The sequence below is a fragment of the Sarcophilus harrisii genome, chromosome 2 (genome assembly GCF_902635505.1).
Source record: "Sarcophilus harrisii chromosome 2, mSarHar1.11, whole genome shotgun sequence".
Lineage (NCBI taxonomy): Eukaryota > Metazoa > Chordata > Mammalia > Dasyuromorphia > Dasyuridae > Sarcophilus > Sarcophilus harrisii.
The window spans coordinates 559293908-559306153 of NC_045427.1; positions in this window are offsets into that span (position 1 = coordinate 559293908).

Consider the following 12246-nt stretch of genomic DNA (forward strand, 5'->3'; position numbering starts at 1 on the left):
ATTTACATTATTAAAGAACCTCACTTATCATTTTCCTGATTTTGCTGCTTTTTCTTTGCCTCAATTCACACACAACTTTCCATCTTGCTCTGAATTTCTTACAACTATCATTTTTCTTCAGATTTAACATTTCCACCAATTACATATACATATTACATACAATTTTAACATTATTTTTTTGAGTTTCAGATCCTCTCCTTTTCTTCCTTCTGCCATCATTGAGAAGGCAAACAATTTGATATGTTATACATGTACAGTCATGCAAAACATATTTCCATATAATTATAATTTCTTACAATGCAATAGCTTCCCATTACTTTTGTGTATTAAATTGCCTAATCATTCTCTAATCCATGATCATCCACTTTATTGCCAACTTTTTGCTACCACAAAAAAAAGCATTTTGCATCAAAGTGTATCCAGGTTTTATGAATTCCTTGGTATGCATTAGGGAGCCAGAATTCTAGAGATTGTGGTAAAATAGCATTCACTTGCTAGCTGGCAGTTGCTGCCTACTCTCCACTGTGAAAGATTTGTGATTTATATTTCTGGCACAGCTTCTTTGCACTTAAGAACCAAATGACTCCAATACAGGTTATTAAATGATGTTCTGTAATAAGTTAGCTTTTATAAAATAAAAGGACAGAGTATCATGTTGCTTTTATTTGTTTCATTAAAATAGAATGAAAATAGACAGATTCCTCTTAACTATATAAGTACAGAAGCTGTTTTGTGTTCCTCTTCAATCCATCTTATTTTGTGAAGCAGAAAAAGTTCATAAGCCAGAATAGGAAAGTACAATTTAGAAAAGTACAATTTCAGGAAGGGAAAATACATACATGCCAATATAATAATTTTATAGTGTAGAAAGATTGGCCACATCTTTAAAGACGTTCCCCTCCCCTTCTTTCTGTGAAGTAGCAAAATTAAGCTATAATTTGCATTGCTATCTCTACAGTGATATCAAACTAAACTCCAAAGCCTAATCCAACAACAGACTTTCTCTTCATTGACCTTTAAAAGCATTTCAATAAGGTTAAAAAAGGAAAAGCCCATTCACTCTCAGAATGTCATAATGTATTATTACATTCCATAAAGAAAGGAAGGAAGGCAATTTATAAACTGGAAGTCAAGTAGAAAGAATGTAAAATTGAACATTAGACAGATTAAATATATAGCACTGAGGGTCATCTTGTTATGGAATAGATGATGATAAAAATGCAAAAAGAAATAATAAAAAAAGGGAAGTGATATCATTTGCACTGTATTTGATTTGCTTATGTCTTTCTGGAAACATTTAAGATGACCTTGAATGTTACTGCTCTTTGTAGCCATCTTTTTCTTCCCCATCCCCCAATTCAGCTCACAGCACATTACATCCCAGAAAAAGAGGTGGTGTGGTCTTTCTCTGCTGCACTTAACCATAGTGTAATGCTTTTAGACATCAAAAAGAAAGGGGGAAAAAATCTTCCGCAACATTAGCATTTCAAATCTCTTCTATGTTAAAATAAGCACACAAGATAGAAACATTGACTAGTATCTTGAAATATTATGAGTTATCTTCCTGTCATATATTATTTGCGAGAAAAATTGGTTTCAATGAAATCCCTTCCACTGTAATACTCTGATATTCCTCTCGCCATCTCTAGCCAGTGGTACATTAGTACCCCAGAGAGTTAAAATCTTCAATCATATTTTGATTTAATAAATATCTTCTTTTCAGTGTTAAGGGAAAAAAATACCTTCCTCTTAAATACTTTATTGCCAAAATAAAGAAGCAAAACCACTTATAAGACCACACTGACACCATTAAAATAAAATCAAAAAACAGTAATGATCTATTCATAGCACCAATCCAGCTAAGGGCTAGACTAGCATATTTGGCAGCCTTACAGAAGCAGATCAATATAGCATTTCATTTGGGAATGAGTTGCTATTAATCTTTAAGGATAATAAAATGCAGATTTCAATAACCCAGCTTTGAAGAGAGACGAATAATCAAACTTGTACCCATGACAACCTGATTTTTAAAATGAAAAGGGAGAAACTAACTTGCCATCATGTTGTCTTAAGGAAAATAAAGATGAACATAGCAGAATTCGCAGTGACTTAATTCTCTTTTAACACTAGAAGTTTTTAAACTGACAGAAAAGAAAAATATGGAATGTACCTGCTACATGTAGTGACAGGGAACTCACCAGTTTGTGAGGTACTGAAATTCTTCTTGCTATACTTGGCTAAAAGCTAGTTGTTTCCTGGTACTTTCCCAGACTCACAGGACCACAAATTTAGAGACAGAAGGGACCTTAAAGGCCATTTAGTGCAACTCTCATTTTTCAGATGAGAAAATAGGTTCAGAGAGGTTGTGATGTGTTCAAGGTCACACAGCTAGTATTAGAAGTGAGATCTGAATCTAGTTTTCCCTGAATGCAATTGAGTACTCTCTACTCTAGTTCTACTTTACTCAGTACTTAGTAGAGTAGGAGGAAAGACTATTTCTGTTTCCTTAGAACAAATCATAATTTTTATACAATTTTTTGTGTATATGTCTGGTGAGGTAATTGGGGTTAAGTGACTTGTCACACAGCTAGGAAGTATTAAGTACCTGAGGCCAGATTTGAACTCAAGTCCTCCTGACTTCAGGGCTGGTACTCTATCCACTGCACTATCTAGCTGGCCCTTAATGTAAACTTTTTATTGCCCTGTTAGTCTTTTAAAAAACTTAAAAAAATTTTTGAGTTCCAGATTCTTTCCTTTTCTCTCTCCTCTCCCCTCTTCCTTGAGAAGGCAAGCAATACTAAGTTATACATGTGTAGTAATGCAAAACATATTTCCATATTAGCTATTTTGCAAAAGAAAACACAGACCAAAAAAAGGAGGGGAAAAGGAAGAAAGAAAGCTTTTATATGCATTCAGACTCCATCATCAGTTCTTTCTCTGGAGATGGATGAGTGCTTTTCGTCTGAAGTCTTTTGGAATTTTTTGGTTGTGTAGATCAGAGTAGTTAAGTCTTTTGCAGTAGATAATAGTACAATATTGCTGTTACTGTGTATAGTGTTCTTCTGGTTCTGCTCACTTCACTTTGCATCTAGTCATATGAGTCTTCCCAAGTTTTTCTAACACTACTTCTTTCCTTCCTTCCTTCCTTCCTTCCTTCCTTCCTTCCTTCCTTCCTTCCTTCCTTCCTTCCTTCTTTCTTTCTTTCCTTCCTTCCTTCTTTTTCTCTTTCCTTCCTCCCTCCCTCCCTCTCTGTATCCCCTTCCTCTCTCCTTCCTTCTTTTCTTCCTTCCTTCCTTCCTTCCTATGCCTATATAATGTATCATACCCTTACCTACAGATACTTTTAAAAGTATTTTTCCCTTTGCTTTTGCACCTCTGAACCCTTCTAAGATATCTTGTGGTTTACTGGCTAGATTTCTTTCTTAAAAACCGTGCATGCCTTAAACCAAAAGCAATCTGATTCTCAATGGCCACTGATAGGTCCTAGGCCAAGCCCCATTTCATCATTGGTTGGGTCCTGATTGACTCAGATTGAATATAAATAGCAATAATTTCTGCTTTGTCCAGAAAACTTGAAGTTTTTCCAATCCCAGTTTTATTTATTTATTTAGATGTTTGAGGAGATTTTTCAGACTAGGTGAGAGATTTTTTTCCTCAATTGCTACCTAGTCTTAATCATTAATGGATGTGGCCTCAGTCAAACTGAGACCTATTGAATACTTTACCTTAAAATGGCCAAAGTCTCCCATTCCAATCAGTCATTCTGATCTATATCCTGCCACTGGACCCAGATGCCCTGGAGGGGAAAGTGAGGCTCGTGATCTTGCCCAGCCCTCTCTCACTTCAATCCAATTCATGTCATGGCATCACTTCCCTGAGGTCATGGTCCTTTTCAAGAATGAAGGACAAACAACAATTTGCTTTTAGCATCATCCTTTATTTCTAAATCATGTATCCAATTTGACCTTATTTTGGTATACGGGGTGAGATGTTGATATATGCTTAGTTTTTGCCATACTATTTTTCTAGTTTTGCCAGCAGTTTTTGTCAAATAGTGAGTTCTTATCCCAAAAGCTGGAGTCATTGGTTTATTAAACAGTAGCTTACTAGTCACTGACTACCATGTCTTATAACTAACCTATGCCAACAATCTATCTCTTAGTCAGTATCAAATGGCTTTGATGACTGCTGCTTTATAATACAGTTTTAGTTCTGGTATAGCTAGGCCACTATCTTTTGATTTTTAATTCCCTCAATATTCTTTATGTTTTGTTCTTCCAGGTGAATTTAGTTATCTTTTTCTAGTGCCATAAAATAATTTTTTTGGCAGTTTGATTAGTATGGCACCAAATAAGTAGATTAATTAGGGTAGAATTGTCATTTTTATTATATTCTGCTCATCATTTCTTAAAGTATATTAGTACTCCATCAGAATCATATATAAACTTGTTCAACCATTCCCCAAGATGAGGACCCCATCAATTTCCAATTTTTTTGCCACCACAAAAAGAGCTGCTATGTATCTTTATAAACATGTGTATCCTTTTCCTTTTATCTCTTTAGAATACAGATATAGTAGTGATATTGCTGGGCCAGAGGATACATACAGTTTTACAGACTTTTGGGCATAGTTCCAAATTATTCTCCAGAATTATTCTCCATTCTGAAGACCAATTTTGAACTTTAACAACAATCCATTGTAGCCCAATTTTTTCACATTCCCCCCTGCCGATATTTGTCATTTTCCTTTTCTGTCATATTAGCCAATATGATGGACATGAAGTAGTACCTCAGAATTATTTTAATTTTCATTTCTTTAATAGTGAATTAAATGATTTTTTCATATAAGTATATGAAAGTATAAGTATATATATATATATATATATATGTAGCTTTGATTTCTTCTTTTGAAAACTGTTCATTCATATCCTTTGATCATTTATCAAGTAAGAAATGGCATTTATTTTTATAATTTTTTAAGTGATTGAGAAATAAGTTCTTTTTGAGAGAAACTTGCAGTAAAAATTCTCCCCCTCCCTCCCCAGTTTTCTCCTTTCTTTCTAATCTTGGCTAGATTGGTAGCCAACGGTAGCTAAAGAGCAAATGCTCTTTAATATAATGCAATCAGAATTATCCATTTCCTATCCCACAATACTTTTATCCCTTGATTGGCCATAAATTCTTTCTTCATCCAAAGATCTGATAGGTAAAATTTTTCATGTTCCTTTAACTAGTTTATGATATCATCCTTTTTATCTAAATCATGTATTCCTTTTTGCCTTATTTTGGCATAATGTATGAAGTTATGGTCTATACCTAGTTTTTCCAGTTTTTCAACCAAATTTTGTCAAAGAACAAATTCTTGTTCCAAAATCTTAGATTCTTGAGTTTTTCAAACACTAGATTACTATGATAATTTGCTACTGTATATTATGTACCTAATGTATTGCATTGACATGTCATTCTGTTTCTTAGTAAGTGACCAGATTGTTTTGATTATTGCTTTGTAAAAAATTTGAGATCTGGAATTGCTAGACTGCCTTCTTTAACATTTTTTCCCCTTTCATTACCTTGATATGCTTGACTTTTTGTTTTTCCAGATGAATTTTCTTATCATTATTTCTAGCTCTATAAATTAAAAGTTTTGATAGTTTGATTAGTATGACATTGAATAAATAAATTAATTAAGGTAGTATTGTCATTTATATTAAGTTGGCCTATCTTTGAATAATTAATATTTTTCAATTGTTTACATCTATTTTTATTTGTGTGAAAAGTGTTTTGTAATTGTGTTCATATAGCTCCTGGGTTCGTCTTGGCAGGTAGACTCCTAAGTATTTTATATTGTCTATAATTATTTTAAATGGAATATCTCTTTGAATTTTTTTCCTGTTGGGTTTTGTTGTCAATATATAGAAATGTTACTTGATGTGGGATTATTTTATATCCTTAAACATTGCTGAAGTTGTTAATTATTTCAACTAGTTTTTTAGTTGATTCTGTTTATCATCTGATTTGCAAAGAGTAATTGTTTCATTTCCTCATTGTCTATTCTATTTTCTTCTATTTTTATCTTCTTTTATGATTATAGCTCACATTTCTAGTACAATATTAAATAATAATGGCAATAATGGGCAACCTTTCTTTATTCCTGATTTTATTGGAAAGACTTCTAGCTTTTTTCCATTTCAAATAATGCTAGCTGCTGCTGCTGCTGCAGATATCAATTTAAAGAAAGCTCCATGTATTCCTATGCTGTTTTGTGTTTTTAATAGAAATGAGTATTGTAGTTTGTCAAAAGTTTTTTCTGCATCTATTGGGATAATCAATTTTTTTGTTGGTTTTGTTATTGTTATGGTCAATTATATTGATTGTTTTCCAAATATTGAACCAGTCCTTCCTTCCTGGTATAAATCCCACCTGGTTCTAGTGTATTATTTTTGTGATATTTTGCTGTAATCTTCATGTTGGCATTTGATTTTCTTTATTTCTTATATTATTGTGTTATGGTTCTTTTTTTGATCACAGCTTTCAGATAATCTAATTATTTTTGTTTTCTCTTATTGATCTGCTCCCAGCTCTGTTGTTTTTCTTATGTTTCACATTCCCTTCTATTTTTCCTTCTATATATATGTGGATACATATATATATATGTTTATATGTATATGTATCTTTGTATTTATTTTTTTTCTTGGTCTCTTATAGTTTCACTTCCCCTGGTTAATTTTTGTGAAGGTACCATTTACAGCTGAGAAAAAAGTATACTCCTTTTGATTTCCATTCAATTTTCTCCAGAGGTCCATCATATTTCACTTTTTAAAAATTCTATTTTTTTCCTTAACTTCTTTCTTTCTTGATTAATTCATTTAGCTTATATATAAAAAAAGAATTTGGATGCTATGCTATTTGGTACATATATATTTATATTGATATTACTTTATTGCCTATGGTATCTTTTCATAAAATATAGCTTCTTTGCTTATCTTTTAAAATTATGTCTATTTTTACTTTTGCTATGTCTGAGATCATGATTGCTATTTCTGCTTTTTATTTTTTAACCTTAGCATAATAGATTTTGCTCCAGCCCCTTATTTTTACTATGTGTGTGCCTGTTTCAAATAGGTTTCTTATAAACAAGATATTGTTGGATTCTGGTTTTTTTTAAAAAATCATTTCTATTTATGAGTGAGTTCATTGCATTCACATTCACAGTTATATTGACTGTGCATTTACATCTATCTTATTTTCCCCCATTTATCCTTCTCTCTTTAACCTATCTCTCTTCAAAAATATATTTTATTTCTGACCACAGCCTCCCTTAAACCACTCTCCCTTTTAAGTCTCTGCCAGTCTTTTATTCCCTTTCCGTCCTACTTCCGTATAGGGTAAGATATTCCTATATCCAATAGAATATGTATATAATTTTGTTTTTCAGTCAATCCCCCACAATACAATTCCCTTCAAGTACTGCCCAGTTTCCCTTCCCCCTAATTTTCCCTTCACTGTAAAAACTCTTCTTTTCCCATCTCTTTTATGTAAGATTATTTTCTCCATTCTTTTTCTTCCTTCCTCCTTCTAATGGTACATCCTTCTTTCTCACTCCTTAACTTATTTTTAAAAAATCATTCCATCATAGTCAATTTGCATTTGTGCTCTCTGTCTATGGATACTCCTTCTAACTACTGTAATAGTGATAAAATTCTTAAAAGTTAAAAGTATAATCTTCCCATACAGGACTGCAAACAATTTAACTTTAATGAATCCCTTATGGTTTCTTTTTTACATTTGCCTTATTATGCTTATCTTGAGTCTTGTATTTGAAAGTCAATTTTCTAATATATTTTCTATTATCCTGATGGTCTTTTCATCAGGAATGCATGGAAATCCTCTATTTCATTAAATATTTACTTTTTCTTTTGAAGGATCATATTCAGTTTTGCTAGATATGTTATTTTTGGATGAAATCTTAGCTTCTTTGCCTTCTTAATAATTTATATATTATATTTAAAGCTTTCTGATCCTTTCATGTGGAAGCTGCTGAATCTTGTGTAATCCAGACTTTGGCTTCACAACACATGAAATGTTTCTTTCTGCCTGCTTAAAATATCTTCTCCTTGACTTGGGAGTTTTGGACTTTGATTATATACTAGGAGTTTTCTTATTGGGATTTCTTTCAAGAGGTGATCAGTGTCTTCTTTCAATTTCTATTTTACCCTTTGGTTCTAGGATATCAGGACAGTTTTCCTTGATAATTTCTTGAAATATGATGCCTGGGCTTTTTTTTTTTTTTTTTTTTTTTGATTATGGCTTTCAGATAACTAGTAATTTTAAAATTATTTCTTCTTGAACTATTTCTAAATCAGTTGTTTTTCCAATGAGATATTTCACATTTTCTTCCATTTTTAAATTTTGTTTGTTTTTTGGTATCTCACGGAGTCATTAATTTTCACTTGCCCAATTCTGTGTTTTAAGGAATTATTTTCTTCAGCGAACTTTTGAACAACTTTTTCCATTTTGCCAATTCTTACTTTTTAAGAAATTCTTCTCTGGTGTATTTTTGCACTTCTTTTATCATTTGGCCAATTTTGTTTTTTAAAGTATTATTTTCTTCAATTTGTGTGTTTGCGTGTGCCTCTTTTATCAAACTATTGACTCTTTTCATAGTTTTCTTGAATCCCTTTCACTTCTTTTCTCATTTTCCCCCTCTACTTTTCTTATTTGCTTTAAATTTTTTTTAAAGCTATTTCAGGAATCCTTGTTGGACTCTTGTCCAATTCATGGGTTTTTCTTTGAGGCTTTGCTTGTAGCTGTTTTGACAGTGTTGTGTTCTTCTAAGTCTCTTGATCTTCCCTGTTACCAAAGTAACTTTTTATGGTTAAGTTTTTTGTTGTTTACTCATTTTCCAGCCTACTTTTTGACTTTTAACTTTTATGTTGAAGTCCCAGGGTAGAGGGAGCATTGTTCCAAGCTTTAGGTTTCTTTGTGCTGCAGTTTTCAGGGGTAGTTCTGGGAAGCTGTAAGATTTGATACTTGTAATTTAGTATGATCTAAGAAGAGGTGTGGTCACCTCTCTGGTCTTTACCTAGAATAGGCTCCCCTGTAGCCACAATTCTGTGCTCCTCTTCGCTTGGAAATTATGCTTTCCTGCAGTTTCAAGTGGTAGTGCTTTCTGCCTTAGAATTAAGTCCAGGGTCCCCACTCCTCAGTGACCAGAAGTATTCTTCTCAGCCTCAAAACTGTGACCAATGCTCCTGGACTTTCCTGAAGCTGCAAGTGGTATCATTCCTTTTGGCTCTGGAGCTGTTACTCAGGTCCCTGCTCTCCTGCAGCTGCAAGCATAGTACTCCTTGGGACTATGACCAGTCTTCCTGATAGTCTACAGACACAAACTCCATACTCCCCTTTGCCTCAGGGACTGTGACCTGGAACTATGGATGAGCAATGAAACAAGATCCTGAATTCAGTAGCAGCAAAGAATTCCTTGCAATCTCTTTCCAACTAGTTGTCTGATCCCTCTGCTATGTGTGGGTTGAGAGCTCTCAATGGTACTGCAGCTACTGACGCAACTGCTTCCAAAGCCTGCTGCTGAACTTGCCCCACTGTGACCTGCTTTTTGCTCTTTCCAGTCTATTCTGAATTTCTTTCTTTCTTTGATTCATGGGCAATATCCTTATTTTTTCCTAATTTGTTTTCTTTGTATCTTTCTTGGAGTTAAGGCTTCTTATTTAAGTATAAATTTTGAACACTTGCTTCTAATCAATTACTATCTTATTACATTGGTAGACATTTCCATTTTTTCCTGCTATACTTCATTCTTAGAAATAAATGTCAGAAGCAACTCTACATAGTAGAAATAACCCTGTGTCCCAAATTTTGAGGCCAAGTCCTACCCCCTGCCTTCATCATCAGTCTCCTTCCCATAAGGCCTACTATCTCTTCTTTGGTTCCACACCCCCCTCTTCTGTCCATTGTGGTTGCTTTTCCTATATAAGAGGAACTCATATTATTTTTTCCTGCTGATTAAATCACGCTACTCTCAAAGAAGATGGTTTTTCAATGCACAAACTGCCCCTAGATTAAACCTATCAGGAGTTCCCAATCTTCTGTGCAGGCACATTTTCCCCTACTCTGGAAGTGGTCTTTAGTAGTATTACTATCTTCCACTGGAATGAGACCCCACTCCTTTTAAAAAATTCCCCGTCTCATTTTTTCCCCTCTGTTGCCTCTCTCCTCTCCTTACTCCCTCTTCTTGTTGAGACTACATTAATCACTATCCCTTCATTGTTTCCCCATGAACCTGATAGCTTATCACTCTTTCCCTCATTTCCCAATTTATACAACTTCCAAGTGCTCTAGGAAATTCTCTAAAACTAAATTGCAGAGAAGTTGTCAAATTGCTTTGGTAGGGATAGTTTTCTTATCTGGAGATTTTCCTTACCAATGAAACGACAGATCCAATTCCTACCACTATCCCATTTTTCAATTTAATTCCACAAAAATATTGATGTATCTTTGGTGTGGTGGTGGTGGCAAGAAGAGATAGGGGTTATAGTATATGGTTTCTTTAGGCCCTTCCACCTTTGCTTCTGATTCTCTAAATTACAACTTAAATCTTTACCTTTTTTTGTTCTTTCATCTTTGTTTTCTTTTATCCCATAGTTTACTTATTTAAATAGCAGTTTCTAAATATGAGATAATTTGTCATTCCTTGAGAGTTATATTTACTGTTCTTATATTTCTATTTTGGGGGTGTTTATAAGTCATACATTCTACTTGTTTCTCCCTCTAGAAATGGATCAAATGTCTTTCATTAAGTATCCATCCTTTTTTCATTGATAATTAACTTCAAGTGTGCAAGGTATACCACTGTTTTGGTTGAGGTCTATGGTTCTTGGGGTCAGGGAGTATCTTTCCTTTTGGTTATATTTGTATTCTTTATGCTTAGCACAGTATCTGCCACTTTGTAATCACTTAATGTTTGTTACTCACTGGCCAGCCTTCCTTAATTCTTTCAAAATTTATCATTGAAATATTTTATTTAACCACCACGTATCTTGGAGTTTAAAGTACAGGGAAATTTTTTGGTGATAATCTGTAGACATTCTCGATCAATTCTTTGTCATCTGTATTTAGAAATTCTGAAAGTTTATTTCTCACATCATGTATTCAAATTTTTTGATTTGCAGTGTTCTCCTGGGAGATCTATTTTTTTTCCTCCAATCACCTGAACTTTTTCTTTTGGAGGAGACCATCAGGGTTAAGTGTCTTGCCCCAGTTTTTGCAGTTTCAAGTGGTAGTGCTTTCTGCCTTGTAATTGAGACCAGGGTTCCCACTCCTCGGTGACTAGAAGTATTCTTCTCAGTCTCAAAACTGTGACCAATGTTCCTAGACTCCCCTTCAGCTTTTTTCCTGGAGCTGTTACTCAGGTCCTTGACTAGTGTGGGAGACCAACTTTAAATGCTGCCCTTCAGCTTTGGCTTATTGAGAATGTGTTCTTTTAATGTTGACTTTTGAGTTGCTTCAATTTTTCCTCCAATTCACTACTTCTGTATTCCAGAGTTGTTAAACTTGCTTTAGAATATTTTTTCCTTCATGGATTTTTTCCCCCCAATGTGTTGCTTTTAATTCTGAACAGAAAGCTTCGGGTTTTAACCCACATTCATTTCTGATTTTTATACATTTTATTTCCCTTTTGAATTATTATGGAGTTTTTGATTGTTCTATGCTCCCTTGAAGTCCACAGGATTCTCTTTAGTCAGGTATGACTGATACACTTTCCTTCATATCATATGTGGATATGACTTTAATGCATTGAGGTTTTTATTCAGTCTTTTTCTGGTTTTAGAATCTTATCAGTTAATTTATCTGTGTTAAGCATTTCAGATCATTTCTTTTGTTACCTTTGATGTTTCAGTCTTTTTTTTTGGGAGGGGAGCTTTCCTGTCACTTCTTGTCTCTTCACTCTTTTGCTGGAGAGCAGACCCCTCAGGTTGCCTGCAAGCCTGCCTCAGTCCCCTTGGCTTTGGGATACATAAGATTCTCTGGTTTGAATCCCTGCCTTAAACAACCTGGAAGGAATGGGGGACAAAAGGGGAAGGAAGGAAGGACTCACCTCGGGGGGGTGGGGGGAGAGGGAGGAGGAAAGGGGGTTGTCTTTTTCTTTAGGTATATAGACCTATAGATGCTAGAACATCTCCCTACTTCTCCCTCTGTTCTTCACATAGCTAGAGGAATCAGTTTGTGACA